Genomic DNA, 23,072 nt, shown 5'->3' with positions numbered 1-23,072 from the left:
CCAATTCATTGGAGTACTTGAAAAGAGCAACAGGTGGTTTTGTTTATCCCTGCTAGAGTAAAACAAAATGACAAAAGCATTACCCATACGCACCATTGGCAACGTCCCAGATATGATATGGGTTGTTGAACATTCACACTAACAGCCATACACAAACATATATATATATAGTACTCACTCCTTTACAAGATTGTAACTAACATTTCACAAAAACAAAAAGCTTTTACTGTTATTTTCTTCTATGCCAGCTCTGTAGAACGATGTTTTTGTTCGGTAACAAAACGAATACAAAGCTTTTGTTAGTCACAAGCATTAACAGCACTGTACAACTAGCAGACGACTGTATGGTGTTGGACAAACCTCTACGATTGTGTTAAAAAGTATTTCATTTCACAAAGCGAATTCGAAGTGAGAACATCGTCGTCGTGGTCGATATTGTTGGCTTTGTCTTCGTTGGTAAATTTAAAAAGAAATTACCGGTCACCGTCCCAGATAAAAATTCGCGCCGTGTAAAATTAAATCTATAGCATTCGAATGGAAGAATTACGCATATTTACATTCTCTTTTTTAGATCTATAAAAAGATTCAATACAAGATTGATAATCAACTTGGCTAGTGTTTTAATTTTGTTGTTGTTGTTTTGAGTTTCGCGAGAAAAAAAAACAAGAAATAAACAAAAAAAGTGCATTCATTACAATTCACTGGGATATGGATCACTGGAAGTGACCCAAAAGTGATGTACAAGTTTTGCATTCTCTTTCGTGTGTATGTGCAACAAGTGTGTCGTACTAGCTTTATTCTTTTTTACGAATTTTATTAATTCAAGTGAGAGCTGTATTGTTTGAGAGTATAGTGCATATGTCTGAGAGATGTAATTAATTGAGATGCATGTTTGCAGTGTGTTGGCAGTGTATGTGTTGTAGTCGGAAATGAAGTTATAAAAATAAAATGTAATAGGCTGAGTGCAGTGTGCCTAGGTAATTCACACCTGATGCTTGGTAAATAAATACATGCAAAGTAACATATTGACATAATATAGACTCCGCCAACGATATTCATTGAAAGGGTATTTGTGAAATGTGAGATTCTGGCAACCATTATTAATAACAAAGAAGGAGGAAACTCATCAAACAAAAAAAAAAAAACCACAAGACAAAATTAAAAATTTGTGGTCTGTCACCTATATTGATTGGCCTATAATTGAATTTTTAAGCTTGATGGTAGTGTTTTGAGATACAATTTTTTCAATTTAAGAAGAAAAAAAAACATGCATACATAATTGATAATTCAAATAGAAAAAATACCAAAAAAATATAATTCACATTACACGATTTCCTTCTGAAGCAAAAATTTTTAAAATCAACTTTAACAATTATATGATTTATTGAAGTGTTTAAATGCAAATAAAGAACTCAAAATTCTGAGTTTAATCCGCAACAAGTGCTCAAATAAAATATAATTGAATATATGTGTGTAACCAAATAACAGAGGAAAAAGTTTTCGCAATTAAAAATGATAAATGATTGGTTTTACTATTGAAAAAATATCCGAAATTGCCTAATCGTTCGATTAAATATATTGTTTTAAAAATATAAAAAAGAATTTGGAGACAAAAATATTTTAGGTTTAAACACTTTTCTCCACATTTGAATTGCTTATAAGCAGTGACAATTTAAATTATACGATGTGGTAAAGGTAAGTGGAAATAAATTTACATTAATATATGAAATAAAAATAATTTCTTTCCAAATCATTCATAAAAAATCTATACTTGTACTATATTATTTCATATTTAAAGTTGAATTTTAATGTGAAGGTTAAAAAAACAAACAAAATTATAATAAAACCAACGACAAATTTTTTTATCTTGATAATTATCCTGTTTGTAGGGAAATTAAACGGTGAATTTGGAAAAAATAGCATAAAGATTTCTTGACCATACTACAGAGATAGCAGAAAAATTTCTCAGATTTCAATTTTTTCACTTGAGGAAGAGCTTTTAAACTTATCATTTAAGATATTTTGCCTTTTTTATCAATCAGAATTAGGCTTTATTCCCGGGAATTTGCTATTTTTTCGCTCCCGCTGTCCGGGAATGAAGTGTGGGAATTCCCGGAAAATCTTCTTTGCAATATTTTATATAGAGGGTTTTATATGACGGTTGAAATCTAGTTAAAGTGGATTTTGGAAGTGTGAAGTGAATGACTATAGTACCAAGTAGTAGTAATTGCATTGTGGGACATACATAGTCGTGGTTTCCAGCCCAGATTCTAAAGGGCTCCCAAAATTCGCGCGCGCGAATCAAATTCTCAAATTCTTGCAACTTTCCTTTTATTAACGTGTTAAAAAAAAGAAAAAAACTAAAACAGTTATACTGACATTTCATTCCAATTCTAACGTTTAGAGCAAGATAATAAAAACGAAAGTTGCAAGAAAAAATTCATCACATTCACTTCGTTCTCAAATTCTTACAACTTTCCTTTTATTATCTTGTTCTAAACATTAAAATTGGAAAGAGATGAGATTATCGACGTGCTGCTGATGGGTACTTGAAATAAATCGCACGCGATTTTAAAATACATAATTTTCAATTCAGCATTTGTGTGGTTTGGTCAAAAGAAAAAAAATTGGCATTTTTCTAATTTTCATGTTTTCACTTCGTCCTCAAATTCTTGCAACTTTCGTTTTATTAACTTGTTTTAAAAAACAAGTATATACAGTAGTAAGTTCGGCCCGGCCGAATCTTAAATACCCACCACCATGAATCAAATATAATACTTTCCTTTAAAAACTCTTCGTCGGTGCGGATATCTTGATAATATATGTAGGATTTAAGGGGGTTTGATGACAGATATTGTCCCAAGCAGATCAATTCAATCAGTACACTTCCCCAAGATAAATTTAAAGATTCTACCTATGAATACCAGATCATATTCTGGATTTAAAGAGCCAATTTTGTTTGAATTTTAGATAAATCATAAACATATCGCTTAAATGATGAAAAAAAGTCTTGATTTGAAATCTTAAATCCGTAGATTTTTACCGCTATTATTTAAATGATAATGAGGAGTAAAATCTGGAAATTTTACTTTTAGTTTCAAGCAATTGATATGATCCTGCTATACCCTCAAGAAGTGAAATCGGTCGATCGATAAATGTCTTACATAATGGACCGGTAGAAATAAATGGGATACACATTTTTGTGGGTCAAAAATACCAGCATATTTATATTTTCAGGCAAAGTGGATAAAAAATACAGATTCTAGCAGCCAAAGAACTAAATCCGGGAGTTAGGTCTATATGGAGGCCTTACCAAAGCATGGACCAATACTCAAAATTTTCGGCACACCTCTTAATGTTCCTCAAATACCTCTAGAATTCAAATTTCAGACAAATTGGGTAAAAACTACGAAATCTAAAATCGGGCGATCAGTCTGCACACCTATTTGTTGTCCTAAAATATATCTCGATTTCCAATCGAATAAAAACTACGGTTTCTAGAAGCTCAAGACCCCAATTCGGGAGGTCGCTTTATATGGGAGATATACCAAAACATGAACCGATACTCCCCATTATCGACACCCCTATTTGCGGTCTTAAAATACCTAGAGATTTTCAATTTCAAGCAAATCGGATAGAAAATATAGTTTCTAGACGCCCAAGAAGGCTATACCAAAACATGAACCGATACTCCCCATTTTCGACACCCCTATTTATGGTCATAAAATACTTCTAGATTTCAAATTTCATGCAAATCGGATAGAAAAGTTTCTAGGTTTACAGTTTCTAGACGCCCAAGAAGTAATATTGGGAGATAGGTCTATATGAGGGCTATACCAAAACGTGGACTGATACATCCCATTTTTGGCACACCTCTTTATGGTCATAAAATACCTCTAGATTTCAAATTTCAGGCAAATTGGATAATACCTACGTTTTCTATACGCACGAGAAGTAAAATCTGGAGATCGGTCTATATGGGGGCTATACTAAAACATGGGCCGATACTCACCATTTTTGGTACAAGTCTTTATGGTCCTAAAATACCTCTACATTTCCAATTTCAGGCAAATTGGATAATATCTACGTTTTCTATACGCACGAGAAGTAAAATCTGGAGATCGGTCTATATGGGGGCTATACTAAACATGGGCCGATACTCACCATTTTTGGTACAAGTCTTTATGGTCCTAAAATACCTCTAGATTTCCAATTTGGATAAAAACTACGGTTTCTATAAGCTCAAGACCCCAAGTCGGGAGGTCGGTTTATATGGGGACTATACCAAAACCTGGACCGATATAGCCCATCTTCGAACTTGACTTGCCTGCAGACAAAAGACGAGTTTGTGCAAAATTTCAGCACGATTGCTTCATTATTGAAGACAGTAGAGTGATTACAATAGACAGACAGACAGCCAGACAGACAGATGGACCGACGGACATGGTTATATCGTCTTAGAATTTCTCCGTGATCAAGAATATATACTTTATATAGTCGGAAATTGATATTTCGATGTGTTACAAACGGAATGACAAACTTATTATACCCCCGTCACCACTCTATGGTGGTGGGTATAATTAAAACTGTTAAACTTACCTGTCGTGCATCATTATTATTATTATACCCTCCATCATAGGATGGGGGTATATAAACTTTGTCATTCCGTTTGTAACACATCGAAATATTGCTCTAAGACCCCATAAAGTATATATATTCTGGGTCGTGGTGAAATTCTGAGTCGATCTAAGCATGTCCGTCCGTCCGTCCGTCCGTCTGTTGAAATCACGCTAACTTCCGAACGAAACAAGCTATCGACTTGAAACTTGGCACAAATAGTTGTTATCGATGTAGGTCGGATGGTAGTGAAAATGGGCCATATCGGTCCACGTTTACGTATAGCCCCCATATAAAGGGACCCTCAGATTTGGCTTGTGGAGCCTCTAACAGAAGCATATTTCATCCGATCCGGCTGAAATTTGGTACATGGTGTTGGTATATGGTCTCTAACAACCATGCAAAAATTGGTTCACATCGGTACATAATTATATATAGCCACCATATAAACCGATCCCCAGATTTGGCTTGAGGAGCCTCAAAGAGAAGAAAATGTCATCCGATCCGGCTGAAATTTGGTACATGATGTTGGTATATGGTCTCTAACAACCATGCAAAAATTGGTCCATATCGGTCCTTAATTATATATAGCCCCCATATAAACCGATCCCCAGATTTGGCTTGAGGAGCCTCAAAGAGAAGAAAATTTCATCCGATCCGGCTGAAATTTGGTACATGATGTTGGTATATGGTCTCTAACAACCATGCAAAAATTGGTCCATATCGGTCCTTAATTATATATAGCCCCCATATAAACCGATCCTCAGATTTGGCTTGTGGAGCCTCTAAGAGAAGCAAATTTCATCCGATCCGGCTGAAATTTGGTACATGATGTTGGTATATGGTCTCTAACAACCATGCAAAAATTGGTCCACGTCGGTTCATAATTATATATAGCCCCCATATAAACCGATCCCCAGATTTGGCTTGCGAAGTCTCCAAGAGAAGCAAATTTCATCCAAGCCGGTTGTAATTTGGAACATGGTGTTAGTATATGATCTTTAACAACCGTGCCAGAATTGGTCCATATCGGTCCATAATTATATATAGCCCCCATATAAAACGTTCTCCAGATTTGACCTCCGGAGCCTCTTGGAGGAGAAAAATTCATCCAATCCGGTTCAAATTAGGAACGTGGTGTTAGTATATGGTCGCTAACAACCATATCAAAATTGGTCCAATCACACAAAAATTGGCCCATATCGGTTCATTATCATGGTTGCCACTAGAGCCAAAAATAATCTGCCAAAATTTTATTTCTATAGAAAATTTTGTCAAAATTTTATTTCTATAGAAAATTTTGTCAAAATTTTATTTCTATAGAAAATTTTGTCAAAATTTTATTTCTAGAGAAAATTTTGTTAAAATTTTATTCGGTTCATAATAAAATTTTCATAATTTTCAAAATTTTATTTCTATAGAAAATTTTGTCAAAATTTTATTTCTATAGAAAATTTTGTTCAAATTTTATTCGGTTCATAATCATGGTTGCCACTCGAGCCACAAATAATCTACCAAGATTTTATTTCTATAGAAAATTTTGTCAAAAGTTTATTTCTATACAAAATTTTGTTAAAATTTTATTTCTGTAGAAATTTTTGTCAAAATTTTCTTTCTATAGAATATTTTGTCAAAATTTTTATTTCTATAGAAAATTTTGTGAAAATTTTATTTCTATAGAAAATTTTGTTAAAATTTTATTTCTGTAGAAAATTTTGTCAAAATTTTATGTCTACTTTGCCAAACTGAATTATATACGTATTGGATCGATCTTTTTTGATTTAATATATACCACGTATGGACTTACATACAATTTAGAAGATGGTGTTAGGAGGTTTTAAGATACCTTGCCATCGGCAAGCGTTACCGCAACTTAAGTAATTCGATTGTGGATGGCAGTGTTTAGAAGAAGTTTCTACGCAATCCATGATGGAGGGTACATAAGCTTCGGCCTGGCCGAACTTACGGCCGTATATACTTGTTTATTATTTCAGTTACTGGGATGGAACACAAAGAGACAAATGGGCTTCCATAATAATGGTTTGCTAAAATATTTGTTCCGGCACACTTTCGCACATTCACTCAAATGTTCCGATTTGGCAAATAGTACTATGAGTTCTTGGTGGCTTTGTGGAGCGTTTCGTAGCATTTACTCCTTAATAGTCTTTGCATTTTCTTAAAGACCACGAGATCTGCACTGTCACGACATTTTGAATTAAATACCGTACGTATTTTGTTAACCAAAACTGGGGATTAAAACTACTTCATTTGGGGTAGTTTTGATTTGTTTTCCGACATTATTTTTTCCCATAACATATTGGGCGTTTTTTCCGCCTATTTTTCGGGACATACGACCGCGATGAGGGAGAACATAAAGTTCAAAGTAAAATTGACCGCCCCAAGAGAGGTCATAAAATCATCTTGGGGATCATTTGAATTTTCATAAAATTTGAGAAGGGGTTTGTGACACCAGGAAGAATGTTATCCTACCAGAAACTAGGTAAATCTCAATACAATTGGCATTACCAGTATTAAACTTGGTATTGCATGTTGCAGTAAATTGCTGTGATTTATTATGACTAACTTCTAATGCCACTTATCTTAAAATGAAAAGTAGAATTACCTACAAGATTACCAGGTGATGAAAGTATGTTGTGTAGGGGCCACATTAGATTAACATACTTTCAAACTAAAGCCTCTAGATTGCTATGTAGTCTTACCTTAACAGAACAAACAGAGATGGCTGTGAGTCTATTTATTTGACACTGAGGGTCATCTTAATTTTTTTTCGAGTTATATGAAAAACTAACAAAGTAGTGTAGTACCCGCATTTATTAATGTGTTTTATTTTTAAAATTCCTTACAAATTTATATAGCTATAAAAATTTATTTTTTTTAAATGATGCTTATAAATATTACGACTGGCTATAACGGCAAGATATTTGTGTGAATGTTTATTTGAATCCATTTCATAATATTTTCAAATATTATGAATTATTAGATTATGAACAATTTTTCATAAACACAAAAGAGAGAGTTTATTTTCCATTCAGACGTAGCAAAACAATTTTAAACATATCTCAGACTATGTTATTATTGCTTTTGTTTTGGAAATTCAATTGAAAATCAATGAAAATGTGGCTGCTTTAACCTACGCGGAAGATTATACGAGTGGACGTTTACGCAACAAACATTTAAATGCGTATATTGTATATAGATACAAATCCAATGAAAATTAAAAGATTTTGTGGGAAAATACACTCAGACAATAAACATGTTTTTCGTCAAACTATTTGGATTTTAAACAATGTTTTTCTATGTTTAGAACTTCATGTTTACTATTAAAATTGCTCCATTATGGGAGAAAATACCAGTTGGTTTCAACGAATTAATTATATTTTCAATACAAACTAGCGTAACCCGAAGCATATTTTCGTTAACTTAGTCAACAATATCCTTCGATCTGAAAACAAATTCGAAGAGATTTGAAGTCTTTTAAAGAGTAGGGCCAGGTTTCCACACACTCCATGGTTTCCACATACGTGTCCCGTACATTTCAAAAAAAAAAAAATCGGATAACTTGATTTTTCGTTTATATACAGAAATAGGGCGGTTATGCAGATGTAAAACGGACCGGCTTAACAAACGTTGGGTAGGGGGTATTCCCTTTATATATATTCTGGGTCGGGGTGAAATTCTGAGTCGATCTAAGCATGTCCGTATGTCCGTCCGTCTGTTGAAATCACGCTAACTTCCGAACGAAACAAGCTATCGACTTGAAACTTGGTTCAAGTAGTTGTCATTGATGTAGGTCGGATGGTATTGCAAATGGGCAATATCGGACCACTTTTACGTATAGCCCCCATATAAACCGACGCTCAGATTTGGCTTGCAGAGCCTCTTGGACGAGCAAAATTCATCCGATCCGGTTGAAATTTGGTACATGGTGTTAGCATATGGTCTCTAACAACCATGCAAAAATTGGTCCACATCGGTCCACATCGGTCCATAAATTTATATAGCCCCCATATAAACCGATCCCCCGATTTGGCTTGCGGAGCCTCTAAGAGAAGCAAATTTCATCCGATCCGGCTGAAATTTTGTACATGGTGTTAACATATGGTCTCTAATGACCATGCAAAAAGTGGTCCACATCGGTCCATAATTATATATAGCCCCCATATAAACCGATCACTAGATTTGACCTCCGGAGCCTCTTGGAAGACCAAAACTCATCTGATTCGGTTGAAATTTGGTACGTGGTGTTAGTATATGATCTCTAACAAGCATGCAAAAATTGGTTCGTATCGGTCCATAGTTATATATAGCCGATTTTATTTCTATAGAAAATTTTGTCAATATTTTATTACTATAGAAAATTTTGTCAAAATTTTATTACTATAGAAAATTTTGTCAAAATTGTATTACTATAGAAAATTTTGTCAACATTTTATTTCTATAGAAAATTTTGTCAACCTGAATTATATACGTATTTAATCGGCCTTTTTATACCTTTCACTGTGGTACAGGGTATAATAAGTTTGTGCATTTGTATGTAACGCCAAGAAGGAAAAGTCTGAGACCCATCGTTTAGTATAGCGATCGTCTTAGAATTAAATTCTGAGTCGATTTAGCGATGCCCGTATGTCTGTCTGGCTGTCCGTCCGTCTGTCTGTATATGTAATTTTGTGTGCAAAGTACAGCTCGCAGTTTAAGTCTGATCGTCCTCAAATTTGGCACAGAGGTTTTCATTGGCTCAAAGACAATCGCTATTGATTTTGAAAAAAATCGGTTCAGATTTAGATATAGCTGCCATATATATTTATCACCGATCTGGTCATAATTGACGTATTTATAACGTATTTTCTCAAAATTTCGGGCAGCCAAATATTTTGGGGCTTTCGAAAGATATGCAAAATATCAGCCAAATCGGTTCAGATTTAGATATAGCTCCCATATATATCTTTCGTCCGATTTGAACTTATATGGCCTCAAAAGCCAGAGTTTTGCCTGATTTGCTTCAAATTTTTCACAAGGAGTACGTTTAATAGCATCATTAAGTATACCAAATTTCGTTGAAATCGGTTCAGATTTAGATATAGCTCCCTTATATATTTATACCCTTCACCACTACTGTGGTACAGGGTATAATAAGTTTGTGCATTTGTATGTAACGCCAAAAAGGAAAAGTCTGAGACCCATCGTTTAGTATACCGATCGTCTTAGAATTAAATTCTGAGTCGATTTAGCGATGTCCGTCTGTCTGTCTGTCTGTTGGTGTATTTTTGTGTGCAAAGTACAGTTCGCAGTTTTAGTCCGATTGTCCTAAAATTTGGTATAGGGACCTGTTTCGGCTCAAAGACGATCCCTATTGATTTTGGAAAACATCGGTTTAGATTTAGATATAGCTGCCATATATATTTTTCACCGATCTGGTCATAATTGGCGTGTATATCAACCGATCTTCCTCAAATTCCGTACATCCGAATATTTTATGAGTCTCGAAAAACTTGCAAAATATCAGCAAAATCAGTTCAAATTTAGATGTAGCTCCCATATATATCTTTCGCCCCATTTTCACTCATTTGCCCACAGAGGCCAATTTTTTGCTCCGACTTAGTTGAAATTTTGCACAGGGAGTAGAATTGGCAATGTAGCTATGCGTGCCAAATTTGGTTGAAATCGGTTCAGATTTATATATATATCTTATATATAGCTTTCGCCCGATTTACACTCATATAACCACAGAGGACAATTTTTAACTCCGATTTAGTTGAAATTTTGCACAGGGAGTATAATTAGCGTTGTTGCTATTCGTGCCAAATTTGCTTGAAATCGGTTCATATTTAGATATAGGTCCCATATATATGTTTTTCCGATTTCGACAAAAATGGTAAAAATACCAACATTTTCCTTGTAAAATCGCCACTGCTTAGTCGAAAAGTTGTAAAAATGATTCTAATTTTCTAATACATATATATCGAGCGATAAATCATAAATAAAGTTTTGCGAAGTTTCCTTAAAATTGCTTCAGATTTAAATGTTTCCCATATTTATACCCTTCACCACTACTGTGGTACAGGGTATAATAAGTTTGTGCATTTGTATGTAACGCCAAGAAAGAAAAGTCTGAGACCCATCGTTTAGTATACCGATCGTCTTAGAATTAAATTCTGAGTCGATTTAGCGATGTCCGTCTGTCTGTCTGTCCGTCTGTCTGTCTGTTGATGTATTTTTGTGTGCAAAGTACAGCTCGCAGTTTTAGTCCGATTGTCCTAAAATTTGGTATAGGGTCCTGTTTCGGCTCAAAGACGATCCCTATTGATTTTGGAAAAAATCGGTGCAGATTTAGATATAGCTGCCATATATATTTTTCACCGATCTGGTCATAATTGGCGTGTATATCAACCGATCTTCCTCAAATTCCGTACATCAGAATATTTTATGAGTCTCGAAAAACTTGCAAAATATCAGCCAAATCGGTTCAGATTTAGATATAGCTCCCATATATAGCTTTCGCCCGATTTAGACTCATATGACCACAGAGACCAATTTTTAAATCCGATTTAGTTGAAATTTTGCACAGGGAGTAGAATTAGCATTGTAGCTATACGTGCCAAATTTGGTTGAAATCGTTTCAGATTTAGATATATCTCCCATATATAGCTTTCGGCCGATTTACATTCATATGACCACAGAGGCCAATTTTTAACTCCGATTTAGTTGAAATTTTGCACAGGGAGTATAATTAGTATTGTAGCTATGCGTGCCAAATTTGGTTGAAATCGGTTCAGATTTAGATATATCTCCCACATATATCGCTTTCGCCCGATTTACACTCATATGACCACAGAGGCCAATTTTTAACTCCGATTTAGTTGAAATTTTGCACAGGGTGTAGAATTAGCATTGTAGCTATGCGTGCCAAATTTGGTTCAGATTTAGATATAGCTCCCATATATATGTTTTTCTGATTTCGACAAAAATGGTCAAAATACCATCATTTTGCTTGTTAAATCGCCACTGCTTAGTCGAAAAGTTGTAAAAATGACTCTAATTTTCCTAAACTTCTAATACATATATATCGAGCGATAAATCATAAATAACCTTTTGTGAAGTTTCCTTAAAATTGCTTCAGATTTAAATGTTTCCCATATTTTTTTTTGTACTAACATTGTGTTCCACCCTAGTGCATTAGTCGACTTAAATTTTGAGTCTATAGATTTTGTAGAAGTCTATCGAATTCTGTCCAGATCGAGTGATATTTAAATGTATGTATTTGGGACAAACCTTTATATATAGCCCCCGACACATTTGAAGGAGTTGATATGGTAACACAGATTTTGGTCTACATAATGGTGAAGGGTATAATATAGTCGGCCCCACCCGACTTTAGACTTTACTTACTTGTTTTTGTTTAATATATACCCCGTATAGACTAATTTACAATTGAGAAGACGGTGTTAAGAAGTTTTAAAATACCTTTCCATCGGCAAGTGTTACCGCGACCCAAGTAATTCGATTGTGTATGACAGTTTTTAGTACAAGTTTCTATGTAATCCATGGTGGAGGGTACATAAGATTAGGCCTGACCGAACTTACGGCTGTATATACTTGTTTTTTAATTGTTCTATATTCAAATCGTTGGACAATCTTATACATTTCCTGTGAATTTCAAGCGTGTTTTGACAAGGGGAGGTATACTTCTCTTCAACATACCGTCCAATAAATCGGAAAAAGTAAAAGTACTTAAAAATTGACCCACACCCAAGTAAATCGATTCGTGGTGAAGGGTACATAACATTCGGCCTGGCCGAATTTCCGATACACACCGTTCTCACGCTTCCAACTTCCATTTTGTATTTAATATTAGATTATTTAATATATAATTACGCCGTAAGACATGTGTGTATTCTTATATTACGCAAATGATAACTGCGATCATCTAGAGTAAAGATTTCTTTGCGTGTATGATTTTATGTCTTAGCATATTGATGAAATTATCGATATTTATAAATAAAACCACATGAAGAGGTCAAAATATATGTTTTTGCGAAAAAATCATTCTCTTTGAAGGCTATGAGGAACAGTAAATATTAAATTTAAAAGCCAGACATGCATAAGAAAATTCCCTTTATAAACTTCAAGGCCAATTTTTGGTGAAAAGATTTTCTATTAAATTGCTGAAACTGTTTGTTGATATGAATTAAGATAACATTAAATATATTAATAAAAAATTCTCAATAAAAAAGAATATCTTCTGAGATGGGTAAAATTAATTAATTTGACTCCGCAATATCATTTTGTTGGCAACGTATTCAATTTTGGACAGAGATCCCATAAACTGGATTTATTGATACATATGAATTATATAGTTTTGATTGAAGCTACCTTTGTTTGGGTGATCACATTTTTATTCGAGGAACTTCCACCCAGCAAGCTTTCTTATGAGATCTGAGAATAGGAAATAGTCGCTGCACACAAAAAAATATTTTTCTGATTCAATCACGAAATTAATTGATCCAATTAATTTTTTAATTGAAATGTCTTCAATCACGAAAATGATAGTATCAATCACAGTTTTAATTGGGCATAGAAAAAATCCTTGATTAAAAAATTAATTGATGTCATTAGCAATTTTCAATTAATTTTTTAATTGATTCAATTAAAAATTTAATTGATTTTGAATGCAAACCCCAATTAATTTTTTATTTAAAAAGGTAACTATTTTCAACTACTTTCTGAATTGACTTAGAACTTTTATTTTGATTAAGAAATGTTCATCACTTTTTTTAAATGACTTCGTCTTCTGAATTTGATTAAAAAGTTAATTCTATCAATTAATTTTTTAATTAAAAATTTTAAAATTTTCAATCATTGACTTAATTAACCTAATGTTTCTACCTTGATTAAAAAGTTAATTGTATCAATTAATTTATTAATTGAAAAAACATTCAACTTCAATTATCTTTTTAATTGGAAATATTCTGGTGATATTTTTTTCTGTGTGGGTACACGGACGAAAAATACTGTTTTTCATATGTTTGGGTGTAAAAATTATATGTTTGGATCTCAAATTTTTTAACATAATATTTTTAAGTGCAAGCAATAATGTTCATAAACTACACAGAAAATAATATTATAATTTTTGAGCTAACAATAAATTGCTGTTACAGAAAATTTTTAAGTTCAACAAAATTTTTTGTTGATATAACAAAATGTTTGTTGATATAACAAAATTGGTTGCTAAAGTGACTAAAATCGTAATTGTATTTACAAATTACGTTGTTAGCTCAAATTTAAACATAATTTTAATTGTTTTGACAATCAAATTAATTGATATTTTTTGTGTGTAGCATAACATGGGACATATATGTTAATATGTTAGAATATATTATGTTTGGGCATAAAGTGTTTGTAATTATAATATGCTTGGATGCAAACATATATTAATTTAGAAATAATCTATAATCTATAATAATCTATGTTTAGAAAGATAGACCTATGGAGTATGCTGCAAGTAAAAGAATGAAAGTAACCTATTGGCGATTTAAAAATATATCCACACAAAGCAAATTTCATTAAAAGTTTTTTCTACCAGTGTATGCTCAAAGTGAAACATAATATGTTTGAACAATACAAACAATATTTTGTTTGAACCAATACTGCAAATATATAAGCTTGAATCAGAATGTGTTTGGGGTATATGTTACAGAAGCGTTTTTAGGGTGTATAGATCTATAAAATAAGATCTGGTTGATGGGGAAAACTCAATTAAGAATAAAGTATAGAAAAAATTTCCTATTTTGAACGCTTTTCAGCCTAGAACTCAAGATACAAAAAGTTAACAAAGTAAAATACAATTCCATCAATCTTGAAGAATTTTTCAGAATTGCTAAAACCAAGTTGACCTTAGCTAAAGAAAATGTTCTTTCATGTAAAGAAACTCAATTTTAATCACTTAACTATAAGGACAAAACGACTTCATTGAAAAGATGATCGACTTTTGGACAAGAAAAAAAACTTTACACTAGAGAAGTCCGTCTTCTATGCTAGTACGGCGTTCTCATCAAGAATGTTTTGCGGTTTGAAATGTTTTCCCTTTATAAGCATTTAAAAACGAGTCGTTTTCCCCATACAAAAAATCAAGTTAAAAAAACACAAGTTTTCATCCAAAACACGTCAATTTTATAATGTAAACGACCCTAATTTGTAATAAGTACTTGGATTCAAAGATTTTGACCTTCCCTTAAGGATTTTGGTATTGATTCCGAGCCAAAGATGCGGCTTCTTTAAAATAAAGAAATTTTTTAACGACCTATCTGGCTTAAAATCTAGGACCAATAAAATTAAAATTAGGATACAGATCTCATTTATAAAATTTGCATTCTCTTTTCGCGGTTTATTAATAAAGCTATTCACGTACATACAAATGCCAGTTTAAAAATGCATATTATAACGGATAATTCAAAGTAAAAAATGTTTTCGTAATTCTGAAAATTTCTTTAAATCACATAGGTTTACAGCTCTCATTCGTAACTTCACACTATTCTTGATTTGTGTTGTCCATTATGTCCATCCAAGCCTTAGTTGCATCAGCGAATGACTATCTACGATTTTGAAAATTTTTAATTCGTGTGTAAATTGGCTCTAATAAGCCAAAAATCTTCCTAAACAAAAATTTACTTATGCAAGACTTAAGTAGTTTTCTTTCCTTCTAGTTTCTGCAGAAATTTTCAAACGGAAGGATGAGCGAACACCGACCGTTACGTTTGCTGCACCATCAAGTAGTTAATAGTAATTTTGGCTTGGAGTCTCCAATTGAAATAACTCTATTCTCTCGTTTTTCCAACTCGTTAATAACTTTATGAATATTCCTGAGAATTGGAATTTTTTCGCACATACCATCATCTTGGATATCATTCGCTGCCTACCTGTAGGGACTGAAGTATTTTGAGTTTGCGACGATTGCAACTTTTTCTACATTTACGACGTAAGTGACGTTTACAACTTAACGACAGTCGCCACACGCAGAGAAGAAACATGATTGTCACAATGATATTTGAAGATTGTAACATTTTCACTTGCGACTATGTGACATTTTCACCTGCAACCACGTTGGCTCAGTGAACATGGTTCTAAGAAAAATAAAATTGTCTAAAATGTTATTATATTGATAAAAAGAATTTTGTTTGAATGAAAAGACAATGGTCACGATTTAAAATGTTATGGTATTCATTAAAAATGTTTTTCTCTTAGTTAAAAGAACATGGTCACAACCTAAAATGTTTTGATCTTTATGAAAAAACTTTTTTCATTGTCGAAAAAAGGACGCCACTTGAGAAAAGAAAACACAAAATTAAATTTATTTGTTTGTTTTTATTTATTTATAACTAATTTAATGTTTATTTGTATTTATAATGCCGATCAAGCAAACGTCATATATTTTTATACACTTTATTTTATTTCAATTTCAACAATAAGTTATTATTCCATATTTACATCATGTCCATCAAATGTACAAACGCAGACATCATGTAACTGCAAATAAAAATAAATGATACCATATAGCAAAATGCAGAACAAAAAAACAGGTACATTTTTTCAATTACACTTTCCTTTTTTGTCTTCACATAAAACCACGTGCCACTTCTGAATAAATAAATTAACACAAAACAGTAAATCCGTATTCTCCGTCCATTCCAAGAAACAATCAACACACGACAGACGCGCAGAATGAAAATCGTGTGTACCTGCTCAATGTTTTTATAAAATTCTTTTCGCCGCAAAAAAAGTTAAAAAGTTAAATGGTCACGAAAAAAATGTAAATGTTCTTTATGGCCATGTAATGGTTCTAGACATGCCTATACTTAACCTATAAAAATACTTTTTTCCCAGTAAAAAAAGTAAAAAATTGAATGGTCAGGTACATGATTTTCCCGACCATTTAATGGTCTCAAATTCTATCATTTAAATGATAGAACATGTTCAAATCCCAGCAAAAAAAGCGTTGCCAAAAAAGTAATGAAAATGTTCTTTTTGGATCCGGAAGTGATGCAAAATTGACGCAGAAGCGATGAATTTAACATGAGCTTGTCATAGGATGGAAGTCCTCCATTTCAACAGCCATTGCACTGAATTTGCATCACTTCTTTAGGTGTAATCCGAATTCAATGTTTTGGATGTAAATTAAAGAATTCTGTGATATATTTTCAAATAAATAATTTTTATAATTTTTTATAATTTTTAATGGATTCTAACGCTTATCGGAAACGTTTGACCTCAATTATTTTCAAAAATGCACAATTTTTTCAGATTGGATTTAGCATTTTTATAGACAAATTTTAAATGATTTGTACCATTTTATGAACACTTATTCTGTTTTAAACCTATTTGAAACAAAAAAAGTTAAAATTATCCATTAAAAGTATGAAAAAACCAAGTTATAAAAAATTGAATTAAAAGAACTTCTTGGGTAGTTAAAATAAAGAACATCATTGGGAGTGCATCTTCTGGAAGTGCTTTTAAAGTTGTGCCTTTGGAAGAACTTCCAAATTTTTTGCTGGGATGCTTATTGTCACCATACATTTTTCTCCGCTCGAAAACTATTTTTACAAAGCTCTAGATAAGCATTACGTGGATGCGGCTACTATGTCCAAACATGGTTTTTCTGCGCGTGCAACCTAAAATAGCTTGATATAGACCATCTCTGATCGCGGTATTTATTTGAACAATGGCATTTGAATTTCGAGTTTCCGTGGCAATCCTCAAACTAAAGGGTGGTTAAATTGTAAGGGCCGATGTTGAATGTGAACCACACCTAAACGCCAAGTTTTTTTCCGAATTTTATTTGACATTTCTCTATTTCACACTTACTCAATTTGAACCATGGAGAGATACACAATCCAACAACGTGTTAAATTGTTCCAAGAAATGGCAACAGTGGATGATAAATTTTCGGAGAGAATCATCTTCAGTGATGAGGCACATTTTCACCTCAGTGGATTCGCAATAAACAGAATTGCCGCATTTGGGCGAATGAGAATCCAAGAGTGATTGTCGAAAAACCAACGCACCCACAAAGAGTGACTGTTTGGTGTGGTTTATGGGCTGGCGGCATCATCGGGCCGTATTTTTCCAAAATTAGGCCGGTGAGGCAGTTACTGTGAATGGTGTTCGCTATCATGAGATGATAACGAACTTTTTATGGCCCGAATTGGAAGATATGGATGTGGACGATATATGGTTTCAGCAGGACGGTGCCACTTGCCACACAGCTAACGAAACAATGGCTCTTTTGCGCAACAAATTCAATGGCCGTGTTATCTCACGTAATGGCGATGTCAATTGGCCGCCAAGATCATGTGATTTGACACCGTTGGACTTTTTTCTTTGGGGTTATTTGAAAGAAAAGGTGTACGTCGATAAGCCAGCAACAATTCAAGAGCTAAAGGATGAGATTATTCCGCACATTAACGGCATAGAACTTCCATTATGCCTCAGCGTCATCGAAAATTTGGACCATCGGATGAAGGTGTGCCACCGAGGTCGCGGCGCCCATTTGGCCGATATTTTGTTCCATACATAATTGAGTAATACCAATATATTATAATAAAATTACAATAATTTCCTAAATAGTTTGTGTTTTACTCAAAATCAACATCGGGCCTTGAAATTTTAACCACCTTTTAAAATATCTCAAGTCGGTGTGAACGGTGAAATATTTTGGAAAAACGAATGAGGAAAACGAGTCGGTGGGAACATAGCATAAGCAAAATTCATATTCGTATTTTAAACACATGATTTTTCTGGCCTTTCGACACTATTTTTCTGTGTAAATATTTTGACTTAATTAAAAATTTTGACTTTGAAATAAATTTTTGAAATAAATACGCTTTTTAAAATTAGGGTGTGGACCTCATTTATCCTCAGACCTCATTTGCATTCTCATTTACTAAGAAATGTCAGTGTGAAAATCCAAGCTATAACAGATATTTCAAAGTAGAAAATGTTTTCTTAATTAAAAAAAAAAACAACAACAAGTATATTCAGCCGTAAGTTCGGCCATGCCGAATCTCATGTACCCTCCACCATGCATTGCGTAGAACCTTCTACTAAAGGCTGAAATCCACAATCGTCTTCTAAATTGTAATGTAGTCCATATAAATACCTATCATTTTTTGTACCAAATTTTAGCAAGATCAGATGATTTTCTAATCACAAAGTAAAATCTGGGAATCGGCTTATCTGGGGCCTATCTATAATTATGGACCGATATTAGCCAATTTATGCATGGTTGTAAGAGCCCATATATTAACACAACGTACTAAATTCCAATTAGATCGGATCCGACCTACATCAATAACATACAATACGTGTGCCAAGTTTCAAGTCGATAGCTTCTTCCGTGCGGAAGTTAGCGTGATTTCTTCAGACGGACGGACGGACAGACATGCTCAGATCGACTCAGTACTCAGACACAACGACCCAGAATATATATACTTTATGGGGTCTTAGACCAATATTTCGATGTGTGGAGGGTATAAATATATGATGCAAATCATACATATACCATAGACACAATTCTATTCACAACGCTGTAATTAGCCCTTTGTTGACTGTTTTGGTACGGGAATTCTCGTTCTCCAAAAAGGAATTGAGTCAATTGACTGCCCAATTGAGTACGATGAATACGCACTGGAACTAAACAATAGGTCTATATGTCTACTCTAACATCCTTTAATAATTTAATTAAATGTATTGCCAGTTAAACCTTTTAAAGTGATCAAAAAAAAAAAAAAAAAAACACAATAATAACAAGTATATACGGCCGTAAGTTCGGCCAGGCCGAAGCTTATGTACCCTCCATCATGGATTGCGTAGAAACTTCTTCTAAACACTGCCATCCACAATCGAATTACTTAAGTTGCGGTAACGCTTGCCGCTGGCAAGGTATCTTAAAACCTCCTAACACCATCTTATAAATTGTATGTAAGTCCATACGTATTATATATTAAATCAAAAAAGATCGATCCAATACGTATATAATTCAGTTTGACAAAATAGACATACAATTTTGACAAAATTTTCTACAGAAATAAAATTTTAATAAAATTTTGTATAGAAATAAAATTTTCTATAGAAATAAAAATTTTGACAAAATATTCTATAGAAAGAAAGTTTTGACAAAAATTTCTACAGAAATAAAATTTCAACAAAATTTTCTATAGAAATAAACTTTTGACAAAATTTTCTATAGAAATAAAATCTTGGTAGATTATTTGTGGCTCGAGTGGCAACCATGATTATGAACCGAATAAAATTTGAACAAAATTTTCTATAGAAATAAAATTTTCACAAAATTTTCTATAGAAATAAAATTTTGAAAATGATGAAAATTTTATTATGAACCGAATAAAATTTTAACAAAATTTTCTCTATGAATGGATTGTGTGATTGGGCCAATTTTGGTATGGTTGTTAGCGTCCATATACTAACACCACGTTCCTAATTTGAACCGGATCGTATGAATTTTGCTCCTCCAAGAGGCTCCGGAGATCAAATCTGGAGAACGTTTTATATGGGGGCTATATATAATTATGGACCGATATGGACCAATTCTGGCACGGTTGTTAAAGATCATATACTAACACCATGTTCCAAATTACAACCGGCTTGGATGAAATTTGCTTCTCTTGGAGACTTCGCAAGCCAAATCTGGGGATCGGTTTATATGGGGGCTATATATAATTATGAACCGATGTGGACCAATTTTTGCATGGTTGTTTGAGACCATATACCAACATCATGTACCAAATTTCAGCCGGATCGGATGAAATTTGCTTCTCTTTGAGGCTCCGCATGCCAAATCTGGGGATCGGTTTATATGGGGGTTATATATAATTATGGACCTATGTGGACCAATTTCTGCATGATTGTTAGAGACCATATACCAACACCATGTGCCAAATTTCAGCCGGATCGGATGAAATATGCTTCTCTTAGAGGCTCCACAAGCCAAATCTGGGGATCGGTTTATATGGGGGCTATATATAATTAAGGACCGATATGGACCAATTTTTGCATGGTTGTTAGAGACCACATACCAACATCATGTACCAAATTTCAGCCGGTTCGGATGAAATTTGCTTCTCTTTTAGGCTCCGCAAGCCAAATCTGGGGATCGGTTTATATGGGGGCTATATATAATTATGGACCGATATGGACCAATTTTTGCATGGTTATTAGAGACCATATACCAACACCATGTACCAAATTTCAGCCGGATCGGATGAAATATGCTTCTGTTAGAGGGTCCACAAGCCAAATCTGGGGATTGGTTTATATGGGGGCTATATATAATTAAGGACCGATATGGACCAACATCATGTACCAAATTTCAGCCGGATCGGATTAAATTTTCTTCTCTTTGAGGCTCCGCAAGCCAAATCTGGGGATCGGTTTATATGGGGGCTATATATAATTATGGACCGATATGGACCAATTTTTGCATGGTTGTTAAAGACCATATACCAACACCATGTACCAAATTTCAGCCGAATTAGATGAAATTTGCTTCTCTTTTAGGCTCCGCAAGCCAAATCTGGGGATCGGTTTATATGGGGGCTATATATAATTATGGACCGATGTGGACCAATTTTTGCATGGTTATTAGAGACCATATACCAACACCATGTACCAAATTTCAGCCGGATCGGATGAAATATGCTTCTGTTAGAGGCTCCACAAACCAATTCTGAGGGTCCCTTTATATGGGGGCTATACGTAAAAGTGGACCGATATGGCCCATTTTCAATACCATCTGACCTACATCGATAACAACTACTTGTGCCAAGTTTCAAGTCGATAGCTTGTTTCGTTCGGAAGTTAGCGTGATTTCAACAGACGAACGGACGGACGGACGGACGGACGGACATGCTCAGATCGACTCAGAATTTCACCACGATCCAGAAAATATATACTTTATGGGGTCTTAGAGCAATATTTCGATGTGTTACAAACGGAATGACAAAGTTAATATACCCCCATCCTATGATGGAGGGTATAAAAATTAAGAATTCTTCTACCTCATGTGTGTTTATTTTAGCTATGAGTAACTGCATTATTATCCAAGGAGCTAAGTATATTTAACCTACGAATGTCGAAGGATTATCATGGGAGATTCGAAAGAATTTATCCAAGCATTCTCAAGTGACATGAAAAAAATGACTAAAAGGAAAGAAAAAGGAATTGAAGTAAGCTAAAACAAGTAAGAAATGTCCTGAGTTTGGACGGGCAAATCTTGTCGATCCTTGGATGACATACAAGAAATTATCTTAAAAACTAAAGCTCACCACCACTACGCATCAGTTGGAGTCCTATACAGAAACGTAGCTTATCGTTATCAAGTTTTTTGCAAGACAGGGAATTCTAACATTAGCATTGATAATATGATGAGAATATATATGAGAGAAAGTGTAACATGAGGATTTTGCAAAGGGTCAGACGGACATATTGCCATGCGGTGTAATGTGGATAATGATACACAGAAAAAATTATTTTGTTTTTGTTTATTTTTACAGTTTTTAAAGAGATTCTTCCCAGGCCAATGAAATTTTCTTTATTCCAAGTATATGCCAAAAAAATTATAACCTAAACATGGTTATACATGTCAAAGACTGTAAAAATAAATTCAATGCTAAATGAAACAGATACATTTGTTCGTACACTTCTCAAAACTAATGAGAATTTGGCGTCAAAGAATTTTTCTTTACGTTTAGTTAACTTTAGCTTTTTTGAGAAGGAAAAACTTCATAAATGGTAGTAAAAAAATCCAAAAATGTCAGTAACTTGTCGTTATTTTAACAACGCATTATGAAAATCTCATATATATATATATATATATATATATATATATATATATATATATATATATATATATATCCTCAAAAAAATCGCTTCTTTAACATATGTTCCAAACATATTTTGCAGGAAGCACATATATTATTGCATACTGCCGAAACATTAATATGTTTGTTTTATGTGAACATATTATATGTTTGGAAGCATTTTGAGCCAAAAATATTATATGCTTGGAAGAATTTTTCCCAAACACGATTGTGCTCATTCCCTAACATACTTGTAATTTTCATTTCCACGAAATTTTTTAGTTATTGGCACCTTTCTCTGTAATACAAATAATGTTGAAGAAATTATTCACATTTATAAATTTTTTAAATTTTACCTTTCGCCTGCACGGAGAATCGAACCGAGGACCATACAGTTTGTAAGCCAACACACTATCCACTGGGCTACGTAGCTGTTATAGTCACCAGGAGATAATTATCGTTATAAGTTACATTTATATAGCATAGTTTGCAGCGCCCACGAGCCCATGCAAACATAACATTATTTAACAGAAACATACATTTGTTTGCCACGTGGAGCAGTGGTTA

General features: G+C 33.6%; 1 protein-coding gene across 1 annotated transcript in view; it reads left to right on the top strand.

The window, feature by feature from the left end:
- Positions 1–414: 414 nt before the first annotated feature.
- Lgr1 (Leucine-rich repeat-containing G protein-coupled receptor 1) overlaps positions 415–23,072 on the top strand; it is a 200,422-nt gene continuing 177,764 nt past the window's right edge. Inside the window, exon 1 of the mRNA XM_075290673.1 lies at positions 415–1,695. The gene's annotated coding sequence lies outside the window, so the exon portion shown is untranslated. The remainder of the gene's footprint in view (positions 1,696–23,072) is intronic.

Source organism: Haematobia irritans, chromosome 1 (genome assembly GCF_050003625.1).
Source record: "Haematobia irritans isolate KBUSLIRL chromosome 1, ASM5000362v1, whole genome shotgun sequence".
NCBI lineage: Eukaryota > Metazoa > Arthropoda > Insecta > Diptera > Muscidae > Haematobia > Haematobia irritans.
Note: the sequence above shows the minus strand (reverse complement) of the source record. Positions and strands in the feature narration are given on the sequence as shown.